The sequence below is a fragment of the Dipodomys merriami genome, unplaced genomic scaffold, assembly GCF_024711535.1.
Source record: "Dipodomys merriami isolate MVZ:Mamm:240054 unplaced genomic scaffold, mDipMer1.0.p SCAF_2, whole genome shotgun sequence".
In the NCBI taxonomy this organism is placed as follows: Eukaryota; Metazoa; Chordata; class Mammalia; order Rodentia; family Heteromyidae; genus Dipodomys; species Dipodomys merriami.
The window spans coordinates 116159118-116182201 of record NW_027203381.1 but is presented as its reverse complement, the minus strand read 5'-3'; the positions used below and the strand labels follow the sequence as shown (position 1 = coordinate 116182201).

General features: G+C 42.1%; 1 protein-coding gene across 3 annotated transcripts in view; it reads left to right on the top strand.

Moving 5' to 3' along the window:
• Nucleotides 1–23084, top strand: part of Runx1 (RUNX family transcription factor 1) — an 803982-nt gene that overhangs the window by 137390 nt on the left and 643508 nt on the right. The window contains exons 1-2 of one of the 3 annotated variants that reach the window (XM_070030635.1): nt 2916–2934; nt 9587–9671. The exons of the other annotated variants lie outside the window; for them this stretch is intronic. The gene's annotated coding sequence lies outside the window, so the exon portion shown is untranslated. Of the gene's footprint in view, nt 1–2915; nt 2935–9586; nt 9672–23084 lie in introns of those variants that run through there. 3 annotated transcript variants of the gene reach the window in all.

Below are 23084 nucleotides of genomic sequence, written 5' to 3'. Positions count from 1 at the left end.
GGGGGGGGAGTGGAGGGGAGAAGGGGGAGGGGAGAAGGGGGAGGGGCGGGGGGAGGGGTGGGGGAGGGGGGAGGGTCCTCCTCCAAGAAGGCCCTCGCCAGACGCCGCCCCCTCCTGAGCCCAGCTCCTAGGAGCCCAGCCAATCTCTCTTAAAAATTACTCATCTGTGGGGTTCTGTTAGAACAACAGAAAATGAACGAAGATATCTAGCATGGGCTGACTCGGACCAGAGATGCTAGGAGACCACAGGGAGACGCAGGAACAGGAGGCAGGGATGCCATGGGGGAATGTGTATAGTGCCTGGCGCATGCGTGCCTGGCGCATGCGTGCCTGGCGCATGCGTGCCTGGCGCATGCGTGCCTGGCGCATGCGTGCCTGGCGCATGCGTGCCTGGCGCATGCGTGCCTGGCGCATGCGTGCCTGGCGCATGCGTGCCTGGCGCATGCGTGCCTCTCACGCTGAAAGCCAGCTCTGGGCGGGAGGCACAAGTCACGCTGGGCGCCTTGTGGACGACATGGCCTTTCTGTAGCTGAGACCCAAGAGAAGTCCCGATGTCATGAGCGACGTGTCCAGGATGCGCGTGGTGCCGTCAGGAGCGTGGAGGGCTGGGGCCTGGCCCGGAGCCGCCTGCCTGTCCCAGGCCGCGCGGGAGGGAGTGGGGTTGGGGTTGGGGTTGGGGATGGGGGGGACGCCCTGTTGGGGCCTCGGGGACACACTCCTTGGGCCTCTCGGCTCTGCTCTTTGTCGCTGGAACTGATTCCTGGTGCTCCCGGCTGGTGGCTCAGAACAGCAGAAGTTTGTTCTCGCACAGTCGCCAGGACGGGAAGCGAGGTGTCCACAGAGTTGGTTCTTTCTGGAATCTCTGCACCCATGTCATACTCCTCTCTTGGGTTGTCTGGGGCCTGGACTCCTGCTTTGTACCCGCGCTTGACTTGTTTTCCATTCAGGGCTGGCGCGCTCCCGCTTGAGCCACAGCTCCGCTTCCCGTGCCTAGGTTTTGTGACTGTCATCTACCTTTGCGAGTCCTTCCTTGCCCTGCCAACGTGTCACTCCCACCTCTCTCTCCAGCCTCATCCACGCTGTGGCTTTGGTTAAGTGTCCCCCACAGGCCTAGGTGTATTGGGGGTGCGGGATCTTTCAGGAAAAAGGACCTGTGGGAGGATTGTGGGACTTTTGTTCCTTCTTTCTCCTTTGCTCACTGGTTCATAATGGAAGGGCTCAGTTACGTGCTCCTGCCAGGATGTGTTGCTTTGCCACAGGCCCAAAACAGTAAAGTCAGTGAGAGGTCAAAGTCTTCAAAACCCAAGCAGCATTTTTCTCAGGTGCTTCCGCATAGCTGTGGGAAGCCAACCACCACAGCTTGTCACGACTCTCCCTGCCTTTCTCCCTGAGGAAACTTGCCATTGCTTTCCTACTCAAAATCTGGGATAATCTCCTTTTGATATCTATTTATGTCTGCAGAGAACCCCCACCTTTTTTTTCCCAAACAAGGAAGGTCACATATATAGGGCTAGGACTCAGACATGTGCTTTTGGGGGCCACTGTATTTGATGGATAATAACAGCTCTTAGAATTTTTATAGACCATACCAGTTGCACCCAAATTATAGTTTATCGGTTATAGAGAAGAATCTCCCAAAGGAAAGGGCCTCATCAGTGTAGCTTGTTGGGGGCTGGGGGGGGGGGAGAGGCACTTCTGTGAAGTCTTTTGGTGGGGATTCCGAGCTCTGGGTCTTCAGTGCCGACTGCCGACACCGGGGCTCTAGCAGGCACCCCAGTACTTACTCCTTAGCCAGCTGCTTTGAGGAAGGCTGGTGGCGAAACCCAGAGCTGCACTGTCAGCAGTGTCACCCTGGAACCCAAAAGACAGAGATGAACGCAGCAAAAATGTAGTACTCTTGATTTAGCCAATGATTCTGCCTAATAAATCCATCACAGCCAATAGAAACCCCATTAGCAATTCCTGTTATTGGTTGTATCTACCCAAAGCCATGAGATCCAGTCAGTACCCACATGATTCATTCAAAGAAAATTAAAGGAAGTTTAGATAGATTTTTCCCCCCTTGTACGTGCACAATACTTGGTCCAAATAATGCAGAGCAGTGCAGACTCTGGTGGTAATGAGACTTTATTATAGAGAACTAGTGAGATGGTCATAACATTCTGAAGATACCAGTTGTTAGGGCAACAGCCCTAATTGTTGAGTCTGGACCAGCTTTTCATCCTGTCAATAGTTGTGGCATTGCTGTTGGTTGTTTTTGTAGCAGGTATTTAAAAAAAATTAAATTTCGTTTCTTGTTTTAAACAGCGGGAACAGATTCAAGTCTTAACCATTGCCAAGTGTGTGATTGTTCATTTAGTTCTGTCCAGTGAACATCCTGGCATACACATGAAATCTTCTCCCCTGAATATCCTAGTGGTGTAAAGTCCTGTGGCATTTGTGGGCATAGGGCTCCCTGGAGATGACTGTGTAGGAAGAACCACACAGAAGGCAGAATGTGATTCATTTTCCCCGCAACACCATCTACTTTACACTAAATACATATTGCCTCTCAACAAATCTAAAATGTTCATTTTATCACTTCCACGAAGCACAGTAATCTTTGCCTTTTTGGGTATTGTTTCCTTTTTGGGAGGCATATATTTATTTAATTTTTGCAAAATGAAGTGCAAGGAGACACTCGGCAGGTCACACAAGATTGAAACACAGCTAGATGAACCAATCATTTCTGTGAGTCAACTGAGCTGTGTAATGTTTGGTTTTGATTTTTTTAATGTTTTTATTCTTTTTAAGATTTTTTTTATTATTTTCTTTTAGCATGCAGTTAAAACACTATGTGGAAAGTCCATGAAAAAGGTACAGAAGAAGGTTTTCAATGGTAAAGAGATGGGAGGACAAGAAGAAAACTTAGTCCTTTGAAACTTTAACTCTGAGGTACTTATTTCCTTCAGCTTTCTGCCAATAAGAATAGAATCCCTTAAGCTCTTATCTTTTGGATTTTTTGAGGAAAAAAAAACAGAGCTGTTAATACAGTGATGCTGTTTCCAGGGTTTAACACCATTAATTGGGTGTTGGTGATGTTTCTGGGCAGGCAGGAGATTGTTTTGGATGTCAGCAAGTTGAATCTCAAACACATCCATCTTTTCTGTAAGTTCTGCATCTCTCACCCCAACCATCAATGTGTCAATATTGTTATTTTCAATAAGATTCCCCTGAAAAAGATGGAGAATGGTAGAAGTTGTTTTTTTTAATGTTTCCTTAAATTTTAGAATCATGTGGCCCAATCAAAAAGATGATGAAATATAATTTTAACTTTTATAGTACCAAGAGGCAGATGAAATGGATGATCTCAAAATACTATAATTTCAAAAATATCATCAATAGAAAAGTAGTAACTAATGAAATATTTTAGACTTCTTTCACATTGGGGTTTTTCGGTTTAGTGTGTCTGGTACAAGTTGATTTATATCTGCCATTTTTTGCGTATTCATAGTCAAAAAGGTTTGGTGGCTGCTATCTTGGCCCCTCACAGTCATAGATGAAGGGGCTCACATTGGGCAAATCTATCCAACAGAAATGCAGGCACCTGAGATGCAAAGCCAAGCAGGGCGAGGTCTGGCTCAGTGTCCAAGACCAGAAAGGCACTTTCTAGATCTGATAGCTAGCCTTCAAGAAGGCCTATGGTTCTGCAAGATTTATCATGTATGTATGTTTTAAGACTTAATTTTAGAAACATGTATCAAACAGAAATGGTGGGGCATAGGATGAACAAGTATAGCAGTGGTACTCAGTAGCAATGATGTGGAAAATGAACTATATAATTTGTGGGTGGGCACAGGAAGAAAAATCTGGGAGAGGACAAAGGAAGGAGTGACATTGTCCAAAAAGAAACATACTCATTACCTGGCTTACAAAATGGTAACCCTTATGAATATCACCTTTATAATAACAATAAAAGTAGCTTGATTTAAAAACCAGAAATTTGTGCATCAAATTTTCAACTACCATAATAAATGCCAGTTTGAGAAGCAATGTTTGCTTATAAATGTTCACAATCTAGAGCTGGCATTCTTTTGCCCTGTTCTCCCAAGCCTTTGGTTTTTAGACAGACTTTCTAATTTCTGGTTTGGATCCATCCACTTGTTCCTTCTTGAGCAAAGAACAGTTTCAATTTAAAACATGGCTTCTACTTTTTCCACAGTTTGGAAAAATTCAGGGTGGCCTTGGGGTAGAAGATGAACCAGAAGTCACAAACGAAGGGATAGATTGACCCCAGAGAGAGAAGTTCAGCTTTTGTTTATTTTGGAAAATACAATTCACTTATAAATATAGATAGCATTAAATGATCCATTGGCAGGAAAGAGTTAAATGATCCCAATATCTGAGTGGGAAATAACTGAATCCCAGGGGAACATTAGCTACCTTGGTGGTACCCTGAAATGTGCCCTAAAATGCTTTGCAGCTAGGCAATGTGTTCTAGAGAACTGTTCCCCCAACACCACCCCTTCCCCAGCCCCGCCATTTTTCAGGTGAAGATACTGACACCAAAAAATTTGGCCTGCTTGGTAGTCTGGTACTGGCTAAACTGTGTGTAGAACTCAGAAAGTTGGCTGTGGATTCCATGCTCTTAGCCGCTCATGGGGGCTTCTATCTGACCAAGGTTGGCTTTGGATTCCCCACCTCTGGCTGGCCTGTGCTACCCAGAGGGCTGAGGTGTGGCTGGAGAAGCTGCTGTGAGGGGACTGTGGCCAGTGTTACTGCAGGGCACTTAGGTGCTAAGTGTCATTGAATCATAAGATGAGGAGGTGAGGTCTTCTCTTCCCCTCCACCCAGTGCCAGTTAGATGATAATTACTTCTGTAATAAGTGCTGATGATGTGGCTTTGCATGAACTCTAGTTGGGACTCTGCTTTGAGCACACTCCTGGAAGAAAGCATTTATCTGTATAGTTAATTAAAAGCATCTCTTTGATATCAGTTATCAGTTGCCTGTCTTTCTCCCTCTCTGTCCTTCCTCCTCCCTCCCTCCCTTTCTTGCTTCCCCACCCCTTCTTTCTTTCTCTGGCCTAAGCCACTGCTTCCTGTGATTTAGAGAACTTCAGGAAATTTGTAGGAAACTCCTCTTTGATTGTTGAGCTTTCCTGATAAGAAGAAAATATGCGTATATGACCACCTGTAGATTCTTTCCCATCCTGGCTATTTAAAATTCAAGTGACATTTGCATGACAAAGTCAGTCAGTTAAAAAAGAAAGAAACTAAGGAAGCACACCAGTGGCTCATGCCTTTAATACTAGCAACTTAGGAGTCTGAGATTTGAGGATTGAAGCCAGCAGGAATGTCTGTGAGAATCTCCTCTCTGATCAACTACCAGAAATAAAAAAGCAGAAATGAAGCTATGGCTCAAGTTGTAGAGTTTTAGCCTTGAGCAAAAACAAAACAAACAAACCCACAAACAAACAAACAAAAAAACCAGCTCCCATAAAACTTAGGGACAGTGCCTGGGCCTGAGTTATTACTACAGGACTGACAAAAAAAAAAAAGAACATATAGGTCCAGAATATTGTGCAATGGTCATTTCTATTTAGTTTCAAATATTTTCTTTGTTCTACAAGGACATACCTCACCAAGCTGCCATTCCCTAACTCCCTCCTTCCTGCCCTTGGTAACTACCAATCTGCATTCTGTCTCAATAGATTTGCTGCTTCTGGGCACTTCATATAGATGAATCATACAATGGGTGGCCTTCTGTGTCTAGCTTCTCCGCGTTAGTGGAATGAACTTGAAGTTCCTCCACATTGCATCATGTATCAGTATTTCATTGCTTTTATGGCCAACCCCAACATCCATTAGCATAGAGATGGACAAACAAATTGGTACTATACATATCAACTGCATTGTAAGTAATTTCTAAATGATGCCCTCAAATGGGGAGTGTTATATATAGGACCACAATATCTTAGTCCAAACAAGGTTGTCTGATAAAATTACTTTGGTCTACAAGTCTTAGGAAAACATGCAGGGTAGAGAGATTCTTCCAACCATAGCGAGACAGCCTCCCACAGTGGAGGCCTGACTCTAGTTTGAATTCTAAGAAATATTTCCTCTGGGGACTACTGGAACAAAAATACATTACACTCCAGGACCTAGAATCAAAACATGCACACAATCTAGTCTCAAGAATCAGTGCAGTGTAGAGAGAAGAGCAGCTTTCAGTGCTCTGCCCTGGACCAGCCTCTCTGAGTGAGAATGGCATCTGCAAGAGGGCACACCCCCATCAACCCCAGGCAGGGGGAAGTGGCACGTGGCCGAGGGTTGAGTTCTCCCTTCTAATGTAGAACGATAAAATCCCCTTGGAAGGAAATAGTGACAGAGGCTACAGAGATGGATTTCCCTCTTCATCTTTATTGGGAGTTAATTTGCTGGCAATTATCTCCTGTTTACTATACACTTAGAATCCCATTCATTTACACTCCAGGAAGAAGGATGACTTTGGATGACTCTTTTATTTAAATTATTGATGCCTAAAGCCATGAGACTTTCATTTCCTGCTCTCTCCAAGTTGGTAATTGATTAGCTCTATGTAGGTAAGGGCTTGAGAATGCAGATTAGTTGGTTTGAGGAGTGATAACCTGGGGGACTGTGCTGTTAATTTTTGCCCACAGCTGATTATCAATCACAGAGGCTCCAGTCTCCCACGAGTGTCCAGGTGGGTTCCTCACACAGCTGTGTTCTGTGGAAGGCCCCGGGGGAGGCGTGGACTGCAGGAATCAGTGCACAGATCCTTAACTCTGCCTGCTCTGTTCTTTGCATTCCCTGGGGGTATGGAGCTGATGGTCGAATCCTGCACCTAATTTGAAAGGTAATTCTAAGTGCTCTTAGGAGAATATATAGAAATCACTGAAATGAGAGAGTGGCCTGAAGTGAGACACGACGTTCACCTATGGGACCTGAAAAAGCCAGATTTGTAAATGATCATTTTTGTTGGAAGGAGAGCATGGCACGAATTCAGCAAACGTGTTTTGAGGATGTAGGAGCTACTGCGTTTCAAGAGACTTAAGGATGACGTTGGTGATAATTCCACTGATGTTGGATAGCTCACCCTTCTCTTATATATCTTTAGCTCCTCCTCTCTCCTCCCTACCTTTCTCAAGCAGTGTTTGATGGGTTTCACTGGGCTATATTCATATATATGTACATTCACATTTATGTATGTGTGTATAACATACTTTGATTTTCTTTACCCTTTCCTTTTCCCCTTCCTACTGATTGCTATCCCAGACTGTTCCCTTTTTTGCACTCATGCCGTTCTACTGCTACTATGTTTAACATCTTCATCATCGTCATCATCATGATCTTAGGTCTAGGTTGCACTGATGAGGAAAAACATGTCATATTTGGCTTATCTTGCTCAACAGGATGTTCTTCAGTTTCATCAATCTTTTCCTGCAAATGGCACCCTTGAATTCTTCTTTATGGATGAGTAATACTCCATGGTGCAGATATACTAAATTTTCTCTGTTCAGTCACTGTTCGTTGGTCCTGTAGGCTGAGAGTTTGGCTCTTGCAACTAGTGCTGTGGTAAGAATGACTATGCAGGTATGCCTCTTGAATGTTGCTCTAAATTTCTTAATATATATGCCAAGGAGTGGTCTAGCTGGTCATAACATAGATATATCTTTAACCTTTAAATAAACTACCATACTGCTTTCCATAGGGGTGACGCCATTTTGCAGTCCCATTAAAAGCTTATCAGAGTTATTATTCTCTACGTCCTAATCAACACCTGCTGTCATTTGTGTTCTTGGTAATGGCCATTCGGACAAGTGGGATGGAAACTGAATGTAGTTTTGATTGGCATTTCCTTTCTATCTATGGATATTGAACATCTCTTCATGTTTCTAATAGCTGTTTGTACTTCTTCATTTCATTCATTAATGATTTTGTTTGTTGCTGTTTAATTTCTTGAGTTCTTTGTACATTCTGGATATTCTTTATCTGTGGAATAGCTGGCAAAGCTATTCTCTCTCAATCTTGGAGTTATCTCTTGATTCTGTTTGTTCCTTTCAATGTGCAGAAACTTTTAAATTTGATATAGTCCTATTTGTCAACTCTTGTTCTTGTTTTCTGGGCAATTGAAGTCCTAGTCAGAAAATAATTGCTTATGCCTATTACTTGCCATGTTTCTCCTCTGTTTTCCCTTAATGGTTTCAAAGTTTCAGATCTTACATTAAGATCTTTGATATATTTTGAATTGATTTTTGCACAGAGTGGACTTGACTTTCACCTGCTGTTTCTGCTCACAAACTAGGTAGACGCATAGAGTAGGAGAAGGTCTCTGGTACTCCGGCTTTCAAGCCTCCATTGGCCTGGACCTTCTATCTTCTATTGCTCTCACTCAGAAAAACCATTATTTAAGCTCATTTTTATCATGACTCAAATATAATCTAGGCATTTCTCCTCTGGTATCCCCTCTTCTGCCTTGTCTCCTAATCCCAGACTTTCCAGCACAAGGCTGAACACAGCATTGTATCTAACAGGCAGTGGTAAGCCCACAGAAGCCTTCAATATCATAGCATGCTTTCTTTCTTCAGTGGCTCTCTATTGTAGCAGAGATAGAAGAAGAGATGCTGGTCTTAACCACATATCACAAATCCATGGTATCAGAATTAAAAGAAAATTTATATGATCTAATAAGAAGATTCCAGGCTTTGGTTCATTGACCCTGTATCCACATTACATCCTTGTCATACTTGATAATGACATTGGGGACATTTTGTCAGAATTTAGATATCTGGGGATATAGGACTTTTAATCTTGTTACATGTCAGAATCCTTTTTTAATCTTGTTACAAATCAGAATCAGAAGTTAGTTATAAAGAGTGAAGCTCAAGTTTGGGTGGTCCTTAGGAAAGAAAATGTACCTTGTAATCTTCAGTAGTGAACCTGGGGGTCTTCAGTGTTGATTCTCGTTGATTTTATTTCTTTAGATTTCTCTGCAATTGAAAATTTCATTTGTGACATGAACTTTATCATATGTACTTAAGTGTTGTAAAGTAAGGCACAAAGTCCCTTGAGACTTGTACACACTGAGGAAAGCAGCTAACATGGAAAAGGACATTTGAACACAATGTGCCTCTATCAAGTCAAGAATAATGGAAGAGAGAAACGCTATTATCATTCGTCAGCAAGGACTCCAGGCCCCAAGTGCTGAGCCTACAAAGTTCCCGTACATCCTACGATGACACGAACCTGCTGCTATAGAAACTCTAACACTAACAAGAGTATTTGCTTCATTGATTTTTCTGAAAATGGGAAAGAGGAAAAAAAAAGCGCTCAGCTAAGTCCAGGAAAGAGATTTAATACAACTGTCTTTTAATAATATTAAGTTTCCTAGAATCAATAATTTCTCCCCCTCCTGTGAAACCATTCGTTGCTGCCCACCAGTTGCCATGTAGGAGAATGAGAATCAATATAAAGCTAACCTGCTTTGGAGACTATTTCAAAGGCCTGCATAATGGAGCATAGATTAGAAAGGGTGAAATTGAATTTTAAGTATACTGACATTATGCTATCATCTCTCGGCCCTAGAATATAGATTGTTCCAGAGCCCAGGAGACTCCAGATGGTCAGAATGCAAGGGGCTGGTTGCTGATTGGTTCACAGATCTCCCATGGTAGGTGGTTTATCTAGGACTGTTTAACAAATGCTGAAGGCAGGATTTGGGCTAGTTGGCAATTGTCCTCCAGTCCTCTAAGCTGTGCTGTGGGTAGATATGATGATGTGCTTTCTGTGTTTGGTTTACTGTGTAACATGCCCAGACCTCTTTCTACTGAACTACTTTGTTTTTGGAAAATTGAACATGTCTCAGCTGCTAAGATTAACTTGATACAACCACTGAAATGCTTTTATGACTGCTAAAATAATATTTTTCATGAACCTATGTAGAAAACATAGGAAAATTTAAATACTACAAAGACATCAAAATGAAATTTTTGAAAAAGTCACACACGTTAGTTTATGAGTATTCATCATGATACTAATCTATTTGTTTAATAATGACATCTAGTGAGCTGCTGGTATTTTCAGGTCATTCTTGGTTTACGTTAGAGTGAAGGAGACTCACTTTACACGCAACCCACTCTTGCATGTTTATGGTTGCTGTGACCTGGAAATAAACCAGATGTATTTGTCAGTTTTACTACAGAGAAATACCAGTGACTAACTTATAAAGGAAACAAGGTTTATTTATCTCATGGTTCTGGAGGCTCTAGTACAAGATTTGACATCTAGTCTTGCTTTGGAAAATCACTCATGAGGCAGGATTGAGAAAATGATGTACCGTGGTCTCCTAGAGGATGCACACCAAATGACCTAAGGGCTTTTCATTAGGCCCCACCCCTCCCATTGTGGCCACACCAGAGCCTTTATATTCATATGGGTCTTTAGTGTCCACTCCTCTAAATACAAGATGTCCTTCAACAGTGAATGGTAAAACAAACTGTGCCATGTCCATATAGGCGAATAATACTGAGCACTGAAAAGGAAGAGAACATTAATACACACAATTTAGATGATCTTCAAAGGTGTCATGTCAAATGAAAATAAGCCAGTTTCAAAAGGATGCATACTGTGTAATTATGTGAATGTGACTTTTTTGGATGAGATTGGAGTAGAGCTAGTGAACAAGTCAGTGATCCAAGGGGTAGGGCAGGGCAAAGAAGTTACCAGAGATGGATAGTAGTTATGAATTCCTTAGGAAGATGAAAGTGTTCTGTGCTCTACTTATAGTGGTGGTTTTGCCAATGGATGTGTGTGTTAAAATTCATGGAACTATGTGCAGAGGTGAGGCAGGAAGTTGCTTGCTTGTGTCTTGAGAGGTGATTAAATATGACCTGCCACTCTCCAAGGTTGGTGATTCATAGCCCTTTCTTCTCTTATTTTCTATTGTGGAGATGTAGGAAAGAATCCTCAGCAGACTTTTGAAGGTGCCTGGGGGTCTGACGAGTGGCCGGGGCTCACCCCAGAGCATTTAGCTCCTCGGAGCTCTCATCCTAGGGTTTACTTTTTATTCAGTTTATTTAAGGCTCTGCTTCTTTTCAGTAGTGTCACCCTGGGGACTGTGTCTTTCACACATGAGCTCTGAGGAGACATTCTGTATCCAAACTATAGCACAGAGAGAACTAAACAACAACAAAAAATCAACCTCAAGCCAGGCACCGGTGGCTCACGCTATTCAGGGGGGTGAGACTTGAGGATCACGGTTCAAAGCCAGCATAGGCAAGGACACTCCCTGAGACTCTTATCTCTGATTAACCACCAGAAAACTGGAAGTGGCGCTGTGGCTCAAGTGGTAGAGTGCTCGCCTTGAGCTGAAGGGCTCAGGGACAGGGCCCAGGCCCAGAGTTCAGGCCTCATGACCACCACCAACAACAGAAATTAACCTCAAGTTCAGAGACCCTTCCTTTCTTCCTTAGACAAGCCACTGCATTCCCTTCCACCTTGACGTTTATAAAAGTCTGCAGAGGTTCGAGGCTCTGTCATTGGTGGCGAATGGGGCAGTAAGTGGTGCCCCCGGGGCCATGGCAGGGGGAGCCTTGCTTGGGCTCCTGGTTTTCTGCATCTTTGGCAAGTGGGTCAACTTCAAGGTCATCTTTCTCTTTCCCCGACAGTCTTGTCCCTTGTGTGATGGGTAACTGAGCAGGGCACATGGTTTCAGGCCTTTTGCACACCACCTCCGCATGACATGTCTGTGTGTTGGCCGACTTGCAAACAGGCTTGCCTGGGTCGGGCTGGGGAGCAGGCTGGGATGGACCACATTGCAGCATGTGCCTGATGGATCGCCAGTGCTGCTCTCCATCCTGCCTTCTCAGGCTTGCTTCCACCTGTGTTGAACCTCCCAGAGTGCATCAGGACACCAGAAGGCTTACAAGGATGAAGTGCCTTTCCTGGCAAAGATCTTCTGGCTTCCCACTCTGTCCTTCTTCCTAATCCCTCTCCTCCCTTCATCCCACTTCCACAGTTCTGTTTAAAAACATATGTCTTTCTTGCTGTGTAGGCACTGGTTCGCAATAAAGTCTCCCAGAAGGCTCTTCAGGAGCCCCACAGAGCCATCTGTCTGCAGCATGGGAAGTCATTTCAGCCTTATTGGTGAGATTTTCATGCTTAGTAGCATTTCTTTTCTTTTTTTCTTTTGGTGCTAATCCTGGGCTTTAACTCAGAGTCTGGGTGCTGTCCTTGAACGTTTTGCTCAAGCTCTGCCTTAGTGCTGAGCCTCAGTTCTACTTTGGCTTTTTCTTTTTTTCCCCTGATGGTGGGGCTGGAACTCGGGGCTTGGGTGCTCTCCCTGAGCTTTTTTGCTCAAGCTTAGCACTCTACTACCGCGCCACTTCCGGTTTTCTGGTGGTTAATTAAAGATAAGAGTCTCATGGACTTTCCTCCCCAGGCTGGCTTTGAACCCAGGTCCTCAGCGCGCATTGTGGGCATGCCACCAGGAGTCCAGCCTCATTAAGGCCTTTTTAAGGCTAGCATTCATTCCAGCTGCAGTTCCTCTAGTCCTTCCTCCAGTTTACAACCACAGAGGAGATACTCGTAACCAAGGCTAGGCAGTCCAGTCCATGGCTTTATTATTGTTGCCTGTTTGTTCACGAGTGTCATTGTGAGCTGACCAAGGCAGTGCTAAATGCTGACTTTCACTAGGCAGTGTGTACACTCTAATCTGAGTGGGTCTGTAGTTGCTGGGGTCATTTCCTCATCCTCAGGTAGTCTTACCTGTGCCTTGGGCCTATAGTTTTGTCACTCGTCCTTGGCAACAATATTCTCCATTGAAAAGGCTTCCCTATAATGCAAAGAATGCTTTGTGGGTGGCAGCCCGCCTCCTCCCCCCCCACCCCCCTCCCCGTGTGGCTTCTGTAGATGACCTGTTGATCTTCTTCACGATGGCCTGCCTACTGCAAGCTTCTGTGAGCTCCTTCTCCAAACAGTGCCCCTCCTTCCTCTCCAGCTTCCAAGCCGTCGATCCAACGATTACAAAAAGAGTGAAAATGGATAGTTTTGCCAGTTGGCCTAGAGAGCCTGGATGGTTTTGAGATCGGGGACATGTGGAGAATTACACAGAACTGAGTTTGGTTGTCACTGCCCCGGGGCCTGTGTGAGAAGGCTGAGCGTCTCCTCGCGTCTTCCCAGTGGCCTGTGAGTTCCCCCACCCAGTGCTAATCACTCTGACTCCAGTCCCTCTTCGGCATGGGGACCCTTTTCTAGGCTTCCCATTGTTTTTATTGCTCTTTAAGTTCTCAAAAAGTCATTTATCATGTGATGTAACCCTATTCTTCCCAGTAATTAGATTGCCCAATGATACCAATTAAGGGTTCTAAGTATTCAGTGGGAATTAGTTCTTTGATTTAGTGTGCTGTTTTTCTGTAGTATGTTTGGATGACATATTGGCTTTCTTGCACACATAACAGAGAATTTGCCTTTCCATCATTAGGCAATGTACATTCAATGGCACTGAGTGCCTTCACGATGCTGTGCAACCATCACCACTGTCCATCCTCTTCCAGAACTTTCTCACCGTTCAATAGAAACCTCATCCTCAGTCAGCAGTTATCCCCCTCCCCTACTCCCTGGTCACCCCTACACACACACAAGTCCATTGTTGACTCAGGTCTTGTGGGTTCTGTGTTCTCTACAGACCCCATTCTTTGTGTATATGTGTGTGCACGCACACACGTGTGTTTGTGTGCATGTGTGTGTACTGATACTGGGACTTGAACCATAGCTGGGTATGGTGGTCCACATTTGCCATCCAAGCTACACGGAGGCTGAGATCTGGAGGACTGAGCTACAAGGCCAGTGTAGACAGGAACACATGTGAGATGTCTCCAACCTCGTGGAAGGAAGCTGGGTGAGGCAGTGTGCGCGTGAGATCCTCAGGATGTCAGGAGTCTACAGTGAGACGGAGTGCAGCTCAGGCATAGGCCAGGCAAGATGCAAGACCATTTAAGAGGAGAAGGACTAGAAGTATGGTTCATTCATATGGAGTCAGCTTAGCAGGTTTAAGGCCCTGAGTTCAAATCCCAGTACTACCCCTTCCCCCACCTCCACTTGCTACCTCCCCCCTAAAAAACTGTCCAGAAAATGGCAAATGGTACTAAATCACAATTTGGGATACTTAGGATTCTTCAGTGCTATCCTGCTTTAGATGCAACATAAATCCCTTAGAGCCACGGCCAGTTATGACATAATTTTGTATGCTTTGCTTTTTTTTTTTTTGTGGGCAAGGGGCAGCACTGGGGTGACTTCAAAGGATGCTGGGAAATCCTGTCTTTTTCAAGGATTGAACGATTGGTGCGTATGAAATTGTCCTCAAACAAAGTTTGAAGTGAAGCTGCCATTCTTAAAGAATGAACTCTCTGCTTACATCACACTTCTATTATGGAGAAAAACAATATTGATGACGGGGTAAATCCTTGGAGGTGTGTGTGTGTGTGTGTGTGTGTGTGTGTGTGTGTGTGTGTGTGTGTGTGTGTGTGTGTGTGTGTGTGTGTGTGTGTGTGTGTGTGTGTGTGTGTGTGTGTGTGTGTGTGTGTGTGTGTGTGTGTGCTTGTGAGCATCAGACAGTCTCACACAAGCCAATGTTCTCCCCACACTCTGCCTAGAACTGCACTGTTACCAAAAATCAACGATTAATGGTTGAAAAAGTCCGAGAAAAATAGATATCCCTTTGACCTTTCTAAGGTTTGTCATTTAGTTGACATACCCATTACCTCCGAAATCAAATGTGTTTGTCTAAACATTATTCTGATGTTTACTTTGGGCTCTAAAGGGCAGACAGTTGACCGCTGGCGCGTTGACAGTGATCAATTCAGCTGCGAATCTTGTCACTTTCTCGGTTCATTCTGCTATCAATCTCCCCTTTGCCTGCCACCACCACCACTTTCTGCTGCTCAGGCGCTTTTAAAACTAACAATAATCCAATTTAGAATTGATCAATGAGAATGTGTGGTCCGTCAGCAAAATGACAAAGTGCGCAGGCAACCGCTGACCACAGTCTGGGATATATTTTATAGGGGGCTCAAGGCAAATTTTAATTAATTAATGCTAATTGCTCTCAGTCTTCATACCTCTTGCCTCATTTTGTTGTTGTTGTTGTTATTTTTTTGGTCAGATCATCTAAAGATTCCGGTCTTAGAGATAGGGATGATGGGGGGACAGGCATACTCACTATCTTCCAGAAACTTCTCTGAGAATACTGTCCAGGAGAAAGTTCCAAGATGGCGGGAATGGTCAATTTCTGGGCTGTGGCTAAGTTTGAAATGTGTCCTGAGCAGCTGAGGAACTGAATGTTTAATTTTATAATTCATTTCAGGTTAAATTCATTTCAGGTTAACTAGCTACCAGACCCTAGCGGCTTTAAATTTGGGCAGCCAGTTTGAGAATATTGAGTTCTTGTTGTTTTTTTTAATGAGGAAGTTAGGCCTGCACTGCCATTTGGAATATCATCCTAGCTATACACTGTGTTTTGAGACGTTGTTCTCTCATTGATTCAAACCAGGCCCACAAACCGGGCACATGAAGTTAAATGAGATATCCATGGCTTCCTACACCCTGAAGCAATGACTAGCATGTTTCACTATGGGAGCCTTGCAGGTGCATGGGAGAAGGATCCTACAATGACCAGAAGATCTGACTGCCGGGCTCTGGTGGAGTGTGACCCAGCATAAGAGAGAGCAGGACCAGCCGCACACATGGGTTACTGTTCCTAAAAGCATCCCCTCCCTCTGCCAGGGCAGCTGTGGTCTTCTGTTGCATCCAGAGCTATTGTCTTTCTTTCTTTTTTCTTATTGGTAATGAGGCTAGAACTCAAGGCCTGGGCACTGTCCCTGAGCTCTTTCACTCAAGGCTAGTGCTCTACTACAGTGAGCCATAACTCCACTTCCAGTTTTTGGGTGGTTAATTTCACAGACTTTCCTGATGGGACTGGATTCCAACCTCGATCCTCAGAGCTCAGCCTCCTGAGTAGCTGGGATTACCAGCGTGAGTCACAGGTGCCTGGCCAGAGCTACTTTTTGGGACCCAATGGTTCATTTGCTTCTGAAAGGCCCAGAGGCTCCTAGATTCAGGACTTACCTGGGCTTCTTGTTGGGCTGTTTGTTTCTGGTGCAAGAATTGGCTCTACCTTTGAAATCTTTGTTTCTCTTTTTCTCCATCATTTCCCTTAACCTCAAACTCCATTTTTGCCTAATTAAATAATAAGGAGTCATTTGGTGAATTGCTTAGATGATTTTGTTATTTTTTTATGCCAATACTGAGGCTTGAACTGAGGGCCAGGGCAATCTCACTTGGCATTTTTGCTCAAGACTGGTACTTTTCCACTTGAACCACACCCCCAGTTTTGCTGGTTAATTGGAGATTAAAAAGTCTCAGGAAGTTTTCTGACTTCAAACTGCAGCCTCTAGATCTCAGCCTCCTAAATAACTAGGCATGAGCCACTAGTACTCGGCTTTTAAGATGATTTGAAAAAGTATTTCTTTAAATGACTTGCAGATGTTAGCTCTAATGAGAAGATGGTTGAAAAACTACTTGCTAATGAGATTAGAGCCATGTATGATATTTGAAAGTGCTTTTAAAAACATGAAATCAATTTACCTTTTAGCTCGAGATAGATACATGTCAGAAGCTTATGATATTTTAAAACCACATCATTTCTTATTTGAATTCTAAAATTTATGGAGAGAAGTTAGCACCAAGTGGAAACACTTTACAATGGTTGGGAACTAATCAATGTGGATTTAAAATGCTTCACCAGAGAACTGTCTTAGGAGACTGCCCTAGAGAGGTATTCTAACCTATCATTCTTGGGCTGTTTATATACTGACAATATAAAATTAAAAACAAAAGTTAATTCTTATTTGCACAAAAAAAGCAATAGTTCCTTCAAATCTCAAAGAGTACAAAACAATTAAGAGATTACGACATTTAATTCTTTTTACTTAACTATTAATTTTGGAGCCAGTAAAAGGAACTCAGAGATTTTTTTTTTCTTCAAGACTGGCCTACCACTTGATCTACATTTCCACTTCTGGCTTTTTTTTTTCCTATTGGAGATAAGGATCTCACAGACTTTTCTCCCAAGCTCTCTTTGAACTGTGATCCTCAGACTTCAGCCTCCTCAGTAGCTAGGATTATAGGCATGAACCACCAGGCCTGGCCCAACATTTAATTCTTAGGGAGCATGCTGTAAAACATTGATAATGACAAGAAAAAGATAGCTTGTAGTGAGAAGGTCTTTGAGTTATAAAATAAAATTTATGGAAGTATATATCAGATATATCTATATATGCATATATATGTACATTATCTATGATTCAACTGTGCAGAGAGATGCTGATATTTTCTTTTACTTTTTTATTCTATTTGTTTTATTTCTAACTGCAAATATCATGCATATATTATTTTTATTTTGCTTTTATATTTACTGTTATAACACTTATATTTTCCATATTTGCATTGGTATATAAATTTTGAAAATTACACATAATGAATGGAGTGAATTTATATAAATGATATCACTACAATGTTCTGATTCTTTCTGATTATTTTTTATTTTCTTTTTGCTATTATAAATGATGCTTCTCAATATTCAGGATTATTTTCTTGGGCTTCATTCTCAAAAGTGGAATTGCTGAGTTAGAGAGCATTATAAGGCTCTCTGCCAAATTGCTTTCCAAAAGGATTATGCCAAAATGCCAACAATATAGGAGAGCCTCTTTCACTTCTCATCTGTAGGGAATATCATTATTTAAAAAAATCTTTGCTAATTTGATAGGGGTCAAATGTTACTGCATTGTTATTGTAATGTGCCATTCTTTGATTACTAGTGAAAGAAAACATTTTCCACACATTTGTTGATTAGTTATATTTATTTTTGGGAAATTGCCTATTCACCTCCTTTGTCAATTTATCTGCTGGGGCTTAGTATTTTAACATTCAATTTTATGAACTTATTCCTAAATAAGGTTAATCTGTACTTTTTCTATGTAAGTATTTCCTGGGACTATTTCCCTCCAAATAGAATATTTCATCTTTAGTTATCTTCTCTCTATTTATTTGGGATGAATAGGAACTTAGAAAAATTTAAATTATATTTTTATTATCTTTAAGTAGCTGTACAAAGAAGTTACCATTCAACAGATCAGTTTTTAAGTATCATACATCTTGATCAATATCACCCCTTTCACCCTTCTCCCCCATCTCTTCCAACCAATCCCTCCCCTCCATTTCCCTAGTTTTGTAGGATATGCATTGCACGTTATGACTGCATTCTCCTTACTTTCTCTCTTCATTCCTCCACCCTTCTCTCCATGACACTCAGCGCCCCATACTTTCTAGTATTCATTTTGTTGGACTGTGAGATGGTAATTCTAAGGAATTATACCATTTGAATTCTCCACTGCATGCATCATACTTTGGTATGTGTTTACTTGTATATTTACAAATTAGATGTAGCTTCTATATATCCCATCCTTTGTCTCTGGGTCTGACTTACTTCACTTAGCGTAATTGTTTTTCAATGTCTATCCATTTCTTGCCAAATGATGTAATATCATTCTTCCTGATGGATGAATAAAATTTCTTGTGTACGTATATCACATTTGAAATTTTAAAAAACCTTTCTTTTTATTCTAAATTTAGAAAGTTGTATATATTCCAATGATGGTAAATACTTATTTCTTTTTTTCTTCATGATTTCTTATAAATAGACTATACTTAGTTCTTAAATTTCTTAAATTTATTTTGATAAATGATTGGAGGTGAGAATAAATCTTATCTCTGTCTATATATCTGTGTTACCAAGAGTATTTTGGCAAACAACCATTTTCCTCAAGGTTACTTATGAAATGATAGCGATTTCACCTTCAAAGTATTTCTTAAAGGATAAATTAAATATTTTTTAAACCATGTATTATATTTGTGTTCTTAAAAATTTTAAATTAGCCCATTTCTTGATTATTTTAATAAGTTTTAGTTTAACTTCATCCCAAACTTTCAGTATTTTACTCAGCTGTCAATTTGTGTCATTGATGACTGGCTGCTTGATCTAAAACATTCCAAAATCCCATGATGTTCTTTTTCTAAAAGGTGTTTCATTTTATTTCATGCTATGGGAGGATTATTGATAAGTGATTTTTTTTTCTGCTCACATTTTGAGCTTGCCTCTTTTCAAGTTCTCCAAACGAGATCGAAGCCACCACCTCCCAGAGGCTCCCCTGCCCCACCTCTGTTCACCCCCCCCCCAACCCTTCTAGTGAGAGAGGATGTGTCCCCTCTCCTGTCTCCACAGCGTTCGCCTGTCCTTTGAGAGCACCCTCACTGCTGTTTTCTACTATAGTTATTGGTAGACATTCTTATTTCTATTTTTTCCATTTTAGTTCTCATTTAATTATTTTTATTTGGTGGTTAGGGGGCTTGAACTCAGGAGGACCCTGACCTTTTTTCTCTCAAGGCGAGAGCTCTACCACTTTGAGCCACAGCTCCACTTCCAGTTTTCTGGTGGTTAACTGGAGATAAGAGTCTCATGGACTTTCTTGCCCAGGCTGGCTTCAAACCACCATCCTCAGACTCAGTCTCCTGAGTCTCTCGGATTATAGGCGTGAGCCATGGGGCCGCGGTTCCATTTAAGTTTATCCATGGGAGGCTGTCAGAGATGGCCATGCTCTAATTATCAGCTGTGTGCTGCTGGGGTCAGATAAGAGGATCAGATAAATAAAAAGGAGAAGTGAACATACAAAAGAAACTGCATGCTTTCCCTTCACATATGTGTGCTCTGTGTGTGTACATATATATGGAAGTCTATTTGGCTTTAGGGAACAGCCCGGAGACAGTGCGGCTGAAACAGAGGATGTCTCACCTTCACCATCATATGAGAGTTATCACTAGTGCCCGTTGGAGGGGAATAAGAGTGTGTGGAGATATGGGAGAAGCTACCATTTGTTGAGGGCATCCGTGTTCCATAACTGGGCTTTTGACATACATTCCCTTGTACTTGTAGATTTCTTGATTTATGTATTATGACCCCAGTTTTACAGGTAAGAAACCAAAGCTCAGGGAAGTCCACTGGGGATTAGAAAGCTGGTTAAGTGGACAAGCAGGAAGTCGTTTTTTATCAGTGTTGTTGCCCCTGAACAACAGAGACATGGCTTGAAACAAACACAGAAAGTATTAGAAGAAATGCCCAACCATGGGACTTTAGTAAGAATGCTAATCTGCACACCAAATCAAGAACAGGGAGGGAGAGGAGGGCGCCAGCCTGCAGCCAGAGCAGAAGGATGGAACAATATGGCTTTTGCACTATGTCCCAAGGAACCTGGAAGCCTGCAGACATGGATTTGTGCAGGGAAAAGGGACAGCAAAGATTTGTGTTTATCAGCATGAGCTGGTAAGCATGTGTTAGCACTCTAACCTTGAACACTGTGGTATGGGACTACTGGTTGTAATGGAACTTTTGAGCAAAGACACAATGTTTTGACATTGTAGTGGGTCAGTGCAGATTTTCCACAACATGAAATAAATAAGTGTCTTAGCGATTGTGGGTACAGGATTAGGCAGTGGTATAATGCATCCTTTAGCTTTCACTTCTCTAGAATAGATGGGAGGAAATCACAGGATGACTACCTTGTGAGGCAGCGAGTTTTTATTATTTATTTTTCTCTGCACAATTTTTTTTTTTTTGGGGTCCGGTCGTGGGGCCTGAACTCTGGGCCTGGGCACTGTCCCTCAGCTCTTCAGCTCAAGGCAAGCGTTCTACCACTTGAGCCACAGCACCACTTCCGGCTTTTTTTTTTTTGCTTATGTGGTGCTGAGGAATCGAACCCAGGGCCTCAGGCATGCAAGGCAAGAGCTCTACCACTGAGCCACCTTCCCAGCCCTCTCTGCACAATTTTAATGCACTCATGTGGGTGAACGTTCTTACCAAGGCAAACATTTACGGATTAATATGCATTCTTTATTTCTCTGAGTTAATATTTTATTAGGAAAATATAAGCAAACCTTAAACTCTCTTTGTTCGAATCAACTGCCACTCACCTCTGAGATTGCTTTTGAGCCCTCCATAGGCACAAATCTCTCCCTACATACTCATGCCCACTCAATGGACGTCAGATTGTTGTTAAGATAATAATCTCTCAGCAGGACAGCCTTCCCCTGATGGCCTGGTCGATACATTCATAGAATGTAATTAAACCATATCACATCCATGACAGGAAATTGATGACCTTTTAATTATTTCAAGATAACTGAAGGTGTAATCATCCTCTCCTTAAACTGGAAGAGAACAGCATATTTGGGACAAGTAGAAAGCAGACTGTAAATACTTACTCGCAGGCTGTAGATTTGTCCCTTCTTTCCACAAGACATCATTTCAGAAATGTTTTTCATATGAACTAGGAAAAGTCAGTGTTAAATACAGAAGATTTAGTAAATCTTACTAGTAGTTAGTAAATAGTATTTAACGACACTTCCTGATGATCTGAATTAAGAAGCATATAACAGGGCTGGGAAGGCGGCTCAGTGGTAGAGTGCTTGCCTGGCATGCGTGAGGCCCTGGGTTCAATTCCTTAGCACCACATAAGCAGAAAAAGCCATAATTGGTGCTGTGGCTTAAGTGGTAGAGTGCTCGCCTTTAGCTGAAGAGCAGAGGGACAGCACCCAGGCCCAGGCCCAGCACCCAGTGCCCAGCACCCAGGCCCCATAACCGACAAAAAAAAAAAAAAAAGAAGAAGAAGCTTATAACAATACTACCATAAAATTTTGTGTTGTTGGATAGTTTGCAGTCACTTTTAAAGACCATCTGGTGGGGAGTACATAATTCATCACTTAACACTTATTTTATTATTAAGTAGTGATAAATCACTTTTGATAGTTAAAAGACTGAAGTACGTTAGTAAATTTGGAATTAGGGAACAGGGCCCACTGCCAGGGGGAGGATTGTGTCACTGCACACTTATTCTGTGTCATTTGAGGGTATAATAGTGTGATTCTTACAGTCTCTCTTTTATCCAGACCAAAGAGCAAACCTGATGTGTGATCGGTTCAGATGAGGGAGCAGAATGTCTCAAAGCATGGTAATTTCCCACAGATGGGATAGGATCTCCATATTTCTCGTGTCCCAGATTATTCCCATTAAAATACGTATTTTTACAACTGCTTTGAATAAAAGGATATTCAACCTTTCTGTGAGGTAGATAAGTACAATCTATTCAAGCAGAAGTCTTTCCTTTGCAATTGGGTACAAAGAGAGCTCTTTGTCCACTCAGGGCCTAGACACACAGGGCACGGGCACTCTTCTATCACCGTCTCCCATTAAGAGGAAAAAGAATTTGGGTTACTGCTTGAAAAATTAGCTGCTTAATCTTGGACTGAAATTCCAGTCAGCAAAATTAATGGGGAGTGGGAGAATTTCAATAGAAAACCCCACGGTGAGTGCTTGTGATTAATGGTTGGACATATTAAATGTATAAGTTATGTCTAGAAGCAGCTCTTTACTGGATATATTTTATAAGGAAATTAGTATAGTGACTTGCACATGTTATATTTAAACTTTTTTCCTTACTTTGAAAATATTACAAGTGTGTTCTCAAACATTTTTAAGTCAAGAATTTTCTTCAGAAAACATGTAGGAATTGCATAGACTTCTTTAATTTTGAAAATAAAAATTTAAAAATTATTCCATATATATATTATTGTGACTATGTGTGTTGATGTGAATACAGGTGATATCCTTCATCCAAAATGCTTAGGAGAGGAAGGGGTTGAGTGTTGGATCTTTTAGGTTTTTGCATTATTTGTAGATAGATAATGAGTTATCTAGGGATTGAAAACCATGTGTAAACACAAAATTTATTTATGTTTTAAAGATATCTTGCCAATATAGTCTGAAACTAATTTTATACAGAATTCTGAGAATATCTTTGTTTTGTCTGTGATTGTCATGTGGCATCAGCTGTGAAGTTTCTCTTTGTGGCAACACATTGTGCTGAATTTTGGAGCAATATGGATATCAAACGTTTGGATTAGAAATAATCCAGAAATG